The sequence below is a fragment of the Ipomoea triloba genome, chromosome 14 (genome assembly GCF_003576645.1).
Source record: "Ipomoea triloba cultivar NCNSP0323 chromosome 14, ASM357664v1".
Classification (NCBI taxonomy): domain Eukaryota; kingdom Viridiplantae; phylum Streptophyta; class Magnoliopsida; order Solanales; family Convolvulaceae; genus Ipomoea; species Ipomoea triloba.
Window position 1 is genome coordinate 10,666,376 of NC_044929.1, and position 6,898 is coordinate 10,673,273.

The window sequence follows — 6,898 nt, forward strand, 5'->3', positions numbered from 1 at the left end:
TTTTGCCTAACGGCCAACATAAGTTTAAAGCCCTACATGTCCCCACTAACCAAGATCAGTCACTCCCCTGGCTACAAAATATATTTACACAAAAGGAATAAACCCCTACAGACCTTCTGTGCATCCTGCTTACACGATCTGGAGATACGTCGGACCCGTAAACTCACCCCAGACAAGATGCCATTCCCCTTCGTACCATGTGATATGGTCTAGGAACCGGGAAGCGACTATGACCATAGACCACTCCTCCCAACTCTCGGGAGGACTCGGGTCCCAAGGGTAAGGATAATAAACTATAAACTCTAGGGGTTACTTCCTACCAGCACCTCGATGGGTAAAAACCAAAAGTGGCCTGTACGTCAGGACCCTCAGGAATAGGAAGAACACTATTTACTGCCGGTGAGCTATTGGGAGCTGTAGGAGCATAGCCAGGCGCATAAGGGTCGGCGCCACTCATCTGCTGTACAAAAACGTCGTAGTCCATGCCACGACCTACACCTTCCGACGAACTAGGGGAGTTCGTCGGACTGCAAGAACTAACGCTGAACTCCATCTGAAAGCAACACATTGAAGTGTAGTTAGCGCGACGGCTAAGCAAGGAGATCCGTGGATCGCCCAAACTTAAATAAAGGTTTTCTAAAACATATATTTTTGATTAAAGTATAACAACACAGTGAAACATATACGTACGTAGAAGAAATCATATCACTTAGTCAAATTGGACTTCTCTTACAAAAGGAATATATTTTCCTCCAGTCAAACCTGTAGTTATTCAAACTAGTTTTCAACCGTTCCTCTCTCTACCGAATAAAATTAAAGTTTTACCGAATCTTTGATGAAGTTGTGAAGAAAGATTGGCTATGGAGTCCTTGAAGCTTGAGGTTGAAGATGGAAGAAATTCACTCCCCTTTCCCCTCTTTTTTTTTTTTCGGCCAAATGGGAAAATGAAGACCAAAAATTCATTTCCCACTTATATAATAATATTTAAGGGTGGATTAAAGTGACAAGTGTCACCATCCTAGAAATCTTGGGAAAAAAATATCTTAACATGGACTGTTTGGGGTTAAAACAGATGAAATTTCGGTAGGAAATAATTTAAATAGAATATTCTTGAAACTAAAATTTTATTCCAGTCAAAAGCTCCAATTTGGGCTAGGTTCGGTACACCGCAGAATCTTCGCGATGTACGATCAAAAATAAATTTTTGCTGCTATGGGCTAATTTAATTCAATAGGAAATTCAAAAATAATGGTATGGTGTCTAGAAATCCCTTTTCTAGGACAAACGAGTCCAAATACTAGTTCCTAAATTTAAATTCTTTTTTTTTTTTACGGTTCGTGACCGGCACGAACGATCACAGCTTGATAACAACTATATTTCCTTATAAAAATCCTTTTGACGCATCGGTCACTCATCTCAGGTATGCCTTAGCTTAAAACATATTTCTCGAACCTTAATCTGATCCGGAAATGACGAGGGGTTACAGGAAGTTCATTAAGAAGACACCGGAAAGCAATACAAGTTCACCTTCCTCCTCAAGAAGGAAAAATGAGAAATACACATCCAGAGGAATGGAGGAAGAAGATCAAGGTCTATGCTACAACTGCAGGAGACCGGGGCACTTCAAGGCTGACTGTCCTTACCCTAAGGTAAGCAAGTATCAAGGCCTAGAAGGTAGGAACTCCAGGAGAAAGGAGGAACCTAAAGAGAAGCCAGCACAAAGTGGCTTCAAGGGAGATACAAAGAAACATCTGCGCAGAAAGGCGCTTGTTGCTGAGGAACTCGAGAGAACAATCGAGGAGTCCGAGACGTCGAGCTCCAGTGAAAGCAGCAGCAGCTCAGAGGATGAGAGGGGGCTCATCTGCTTATACACCGAGGAAGAAGAGAATCAATGCCTAATGGCCATTGACAATGAGGTAACCTCTACTTCCACATCTCGCTGCTCTATTTCTACCTCTCGTTGTTCTTCTTTCAGAAGCGATGAAGATCCCTTTGAGATGCTTGAAACATTTAAAAGGGATCTCGCAGTCGCTAATAGCACTCATGCCAAAATCAGGGAAGAAAACAACAAGCTAACTGCTGAAAGAGATATGCTTAAGAACGTCTCGAAAGAGAATTCAGAGCTAACTCTCAAAGTAAGTAAGTTAGAAGCTAAAGTAATCCAACTGACTGAAGAGTGCAAAACTCGAGAGATCACCGAAAATGATCTTATAAAGGTTATAGCATCATACACTGATTCCTCCAAAGCTATGGAGAAAATGGTGAATGATCACAGACCTACAAGTGATAGAACCGGTCTAGGGTTCCATCGAGACCATCTCTCGAGAAATAAACAGACCAATGGTTTGGGAACTTCAAGAAATGGAGGATCTCAACCCAAACCAAATAAAGGTCATAAAGGACCAACAGAAAAGACCAGAGTAGCTAATCATAAACCGTCCCTATACACCAGCAATGGAAAGTATAGGAAAGCTACGAAGAATGGCCGGGTAAACAATATCGAGAGATCACCTCGCTATCTCTCGCAAGGCCATTCCAAGTACAAAAAGAGCTACATTCCATATAATGCGCCTCAAGGCAAATATGGAAGGTCTGAGATCCACATAGTTAGGAACTCACGGATGGAGAAAGGCAGACTCTATCCATCTAGTGAGAATTGGTCATCGAATCACAATTTCTGGAAGAAACCTCACTTTCAGCAATTTCACATGACCAAACAGCGTATGAAAGGGATGGTGCATAAGCCGATCGAAAAGTCTATACCTAAGTTGATTTATGCACCAAAGAGGCCCAAAACTTTTGCTAGCATTCCTTATGATTATCAAACGTACAATGGCTACATTGCGCCTAGGCCTGGAATAATGGGCACAAGGTATAAATGGATGCCTAAACTCACTAACCCACCAGGACCCAAAGTTTGGGTACCTAAACTTGCTTAATTGCCTTGCAGGACACCAGGGACGTGTGGTTCATTGACAGTGGATGTTCGAGACATATGACGGGAAATCTAACACTGCTAGATAACATCCAACCTATCGAAGGTCCCTTGGTGACATTTGGCGACAACGAGAAGAAGGGACGCACAAAAGCTGTTGGTGAAATTCAAAAGAATGAGCTGGTTATTAAGGGAGTATCCTACGTTGAAGGGCTCAAGTTCAATCTCCTTAATACAAGCCAGTTCTGTGACAAAGGCTACAAGGTTGTCTTCACCAAAAGCAAATGTCAGATTATGAACGAGGAATCTCTCGAAGTCGTCTTGGAAGCACAGATTATGAACGAGGAATCTCTCGAAGTCGTCTTGGAAGCAGAGATTATGAACGAGGAATCTCTCGAAGTCGTCTTGGAAGCAGTAAGGAAAGGAAAGATGTACATAGTGGATTGGAGGTTTGCAAAACCATCCCTATGTATGCTAGCAAGAAGCAAGGAAGATTTATGCTGGGATTGGCATAGTAAGCTTAGTCATCTGAACTTCAAGACTATCAACAAGCTTACTAAGAGGAACCTAGTGGAAGGACTGCCCCAAGTGACGTTTCGAAAGGATAAAATTTGTGAGGCATGTCAACGTTGCAAACAGATCAAATCCTCCTTCAAGAGCAAAGCCGAGACATCATCCACCAGCAAATCCTCCTTCAAGAGCAAAGCCGAGACATCATCCACCAGACCATTCTCCTTCAAGAGCAAAGCCGAGACATCATCCACCAGACCATTGAGTCTTCTTCACATGGACTTATTTGGCCCAGTGGATCCACCCAGCATAAAGGGAAAGAAGTACACTCTTGTGGTAGTAGATGACTACACAAGATTCACATGGACCGTGTTCTTAACCAAGAAAAGTGAGACAAAAATTGCCCTGCCAAATCTCTTGAAGCAAGCTCAAGTTGAAAAGGATGTCTCGATACTAAAGATCCGGTCAGATCAAGGAGGAGAGTTCGTTAATCAAGTAATCGAGAGCTACTGCAACGAGAACGGGATTCATCATCAACTGTCAGCTGCTCGAACGCCCCAACAAAACGGGGTTGCTGAAAGAAGGAACAGAACTCTCAAGGAAGCTGCAAGAACCATGCTCTCGCAAGCCAACATAGCACAAGGATTTTGGGCAGAAGCAATCAACACAGCGTGCTACACCCAAAATCGGTCCTTGATCGTAAAAGGAGTTGGAAAGACTCCATATGAGTTGTGGAATGGAAGAAAACCGAATGTAAGCCACTTCCATACATTCGGGTGCAAATGCTATATCCACAACAATGGGAAGGCTCAACTAAGAACCTTTGAAGAAAAGGCAGATGATGGAGTATTTCTGGGATACTCATCGACAAGCAAAGCATTCAGAGTCTTCAACAAACGGAGTTTGGTGGTTGAAGAGTCCTTACATGTTACCTTTGATGAAAGAGCATCGACAGATCAACCATCAAAGACAACGGAAGCAGCTGAGGAAGATCAACCACAGTCTATCGAGAGATCAAACTTACCTCTCGAAGACAAGCAGTCGATAGTTCGAGACGTAGCAGAACTCCAGTCAGATTCAGATGATGAAGAATCTACCAAGAAGAAAGCACCTGACTCAGTTGATCCAATCCAGATCATAGATGTTCAAACCACATCTCAACCTTCAATGGAAGTATCAACTGAGGAGCCACAACCCGACCTAAGATGGCTGAGAAGTCACCCTGCTGATCAAGTGATTGGAGATGTACGTGACAGAGTTCGAACCAGATCAGCATACAGAGAAAGCATGTTTGCTTGCTTTCTATCTCAAATAGAGCCTAAGGTGATCGATGAGGCTCTATGTGATCCAGATTGGGTGCAAGCCATGCAAGAGGAACTTCATCAGTTTGAGCGGAACGATGTTTGGGAACTAGTTCCGAGACCTCATCATCAGAATGTCATTGGTACAAAGTGGGTTTTCAGAAACAAGATGAATGAGGATGGAGTTATTGTTAGGAACAAGGCCAGACTTGTTGCCAAAGGCTACTGTCAGGAGGAAGGAATAGATTTTGATGAAACCTTCGCTCCAGTGGCACGTCTCGAAGCCATACGCATCTTTCTCGCATATGCCGCCTTCAAAGACTTTAAGGTATATCAAATGGATGTCAAGAGCGCTTTTCTGAACGGACTTCTCGAAGAAGAGGTGTACGTGGAACAACCTCCGGGTTTCTTGAAGGACGTGGGAGCTGACAAAGTATACAAATTAAAGAAGGCACTTTACGGCTTAAAACAAGCTCCGAGAGCTTGGTACGATACCTTATCCTCTTTTCTACTTCAGTGTGGGTTCACCAAAGGCCTAGTGGACAAAACATTGTTTAGGATTAAGGACGGGGATCACATCTTATTGGTGCAAATCTATGTGGACGATATCATTTTTGGAAGCACCAATCCAGGCTTGTGCGAGAAGTTCTCCAGATTGATGAAAGGGAAGTTCGAGATGAGCATGATGGGAGAACTAAACTACTTCCTTGGATTACAAGTGAGACAGCTTAAGGAAGGTATCTTCATCAATCAGGAGAAATACACCAAGGATCTGCTCAGAAAATACAATATAGAAGGGAAATCCTCAGTCAAAGTACCCATGGTTACCTCTCTACGTATCGATGTCGACAGTGAAGGTCGAGAGGTCGATCAGACTACTTATCGAGGTATCATCGGATCTCTTCTCTATTTAACTGCTAGTAGACCAGATATATCCTTTGCAGTAGGTGTATGTGCTAGGTTTCAGGCAAGTCCTAAGGAAAGTCACTTAAATGCATCTAAAAAGATCCTTAGATATCTCAAAGGTACGCAAAGTGTTGGACTTTGGTATTCGAGAGGTGGATCTTTCGAACTTATGGGTTATTCAGATGCGGACTTTGCCGGCTGTAAGATAGATCGAAAAAGCACATCTGGGACATGTCAGTTTCTAGGTGGAAGACTTGTCTCATGGTTTAGCAAGAAACAGCATTCGATAGCTACAAGCACCGCTGAGGCAGAGTATGTAGCAGCTGGAAGTTGCTGTGCTCAGGTTTTTTGGATGAAGCAACAATTACTGGATTATGGGGTTGAGTGTAAGGAGGTTAAGATCATGTGTGACAATACAAGTGCTATTGCCATCACCCACAATCCAGTGTTACATTCTAGAACAAAGCATATTGATATTAAGTATCACTTCATCCGAGACCATGTTGAGAGGAAGGACATTACTTTGGAATATGTTGCAACGGAGGAGCAACTAGCAGATATTTTCACAAAAGCGTTATGTGAAAATAGATTCTCTCAACTAANTGTTGAGAGGAAGGACATTACTTTGGAATATGTTGCAACGGAAGAGCAACTAGCAGATATTTTCACAAAAGCGTTATGTGAAAATAGATTCTCTCAACTAAGGTTAGAATTGGGAATGATGGAATTGGGATGAATGGTCAAATCTTATCTTCTTGTATTTAGTGCCATGAACTGTTTCGCATGTGAGGGGCGGTTTCATCAACTTTATGGCAGCTTTGGAGTTACACAAGCATTGAATGGTCATTCATATTGCATCCCGTGACTCAANAGGTACGCAAAGTGTTGGACTTTGGTATTCGAGAGGTGGATCTTTCGAACTTATGGGTTATTCAGATGCGGACTTTGCCGGCTGTAAGATAGATCGAAAAAGCACATCTGGGACATGTCAGTTTCTAGGTGGAAGACTTGTCTCATGGTTTAGCAAGAAACAGCATTCGATAGCTACAAGCACCGCTGAGGCAGAGTATGTAGCAGCTGGAAGTTGCTGTGCTCAGGTTTTTTGGATGAAGCAACAATTACTGGATTATGGGGTTGAGTGTAAGGAGGTTAAGATCATGTGTGACAATACAAGTGCTATTGCCATCACCCACAATCCAGTGTTACATTCTAGAACAAAGCATATTGATATTAAGTATCACTTCAT

General features: G+C 42.7%; 1 long non-coding RNA gene across 1 annotated transcript; it reads right to left on the reverse strand.

Moving 5' to 3' along the window:
- LOC116003479 lies at nt 1-872 on the reverse strand. The gene is made up of 2 exons (XR_004094660.1): nt 826-872; nt 1-553 (listed from the first exon to the last, which is right to left on the reverse strand). It is a non-coding gene; the product is annotated as an uncharacterized LOC116003479 (long non-coding RNA).
- Between the last annotated feature and the right edge of the window lie 6,026 nt (nt 873-6,898).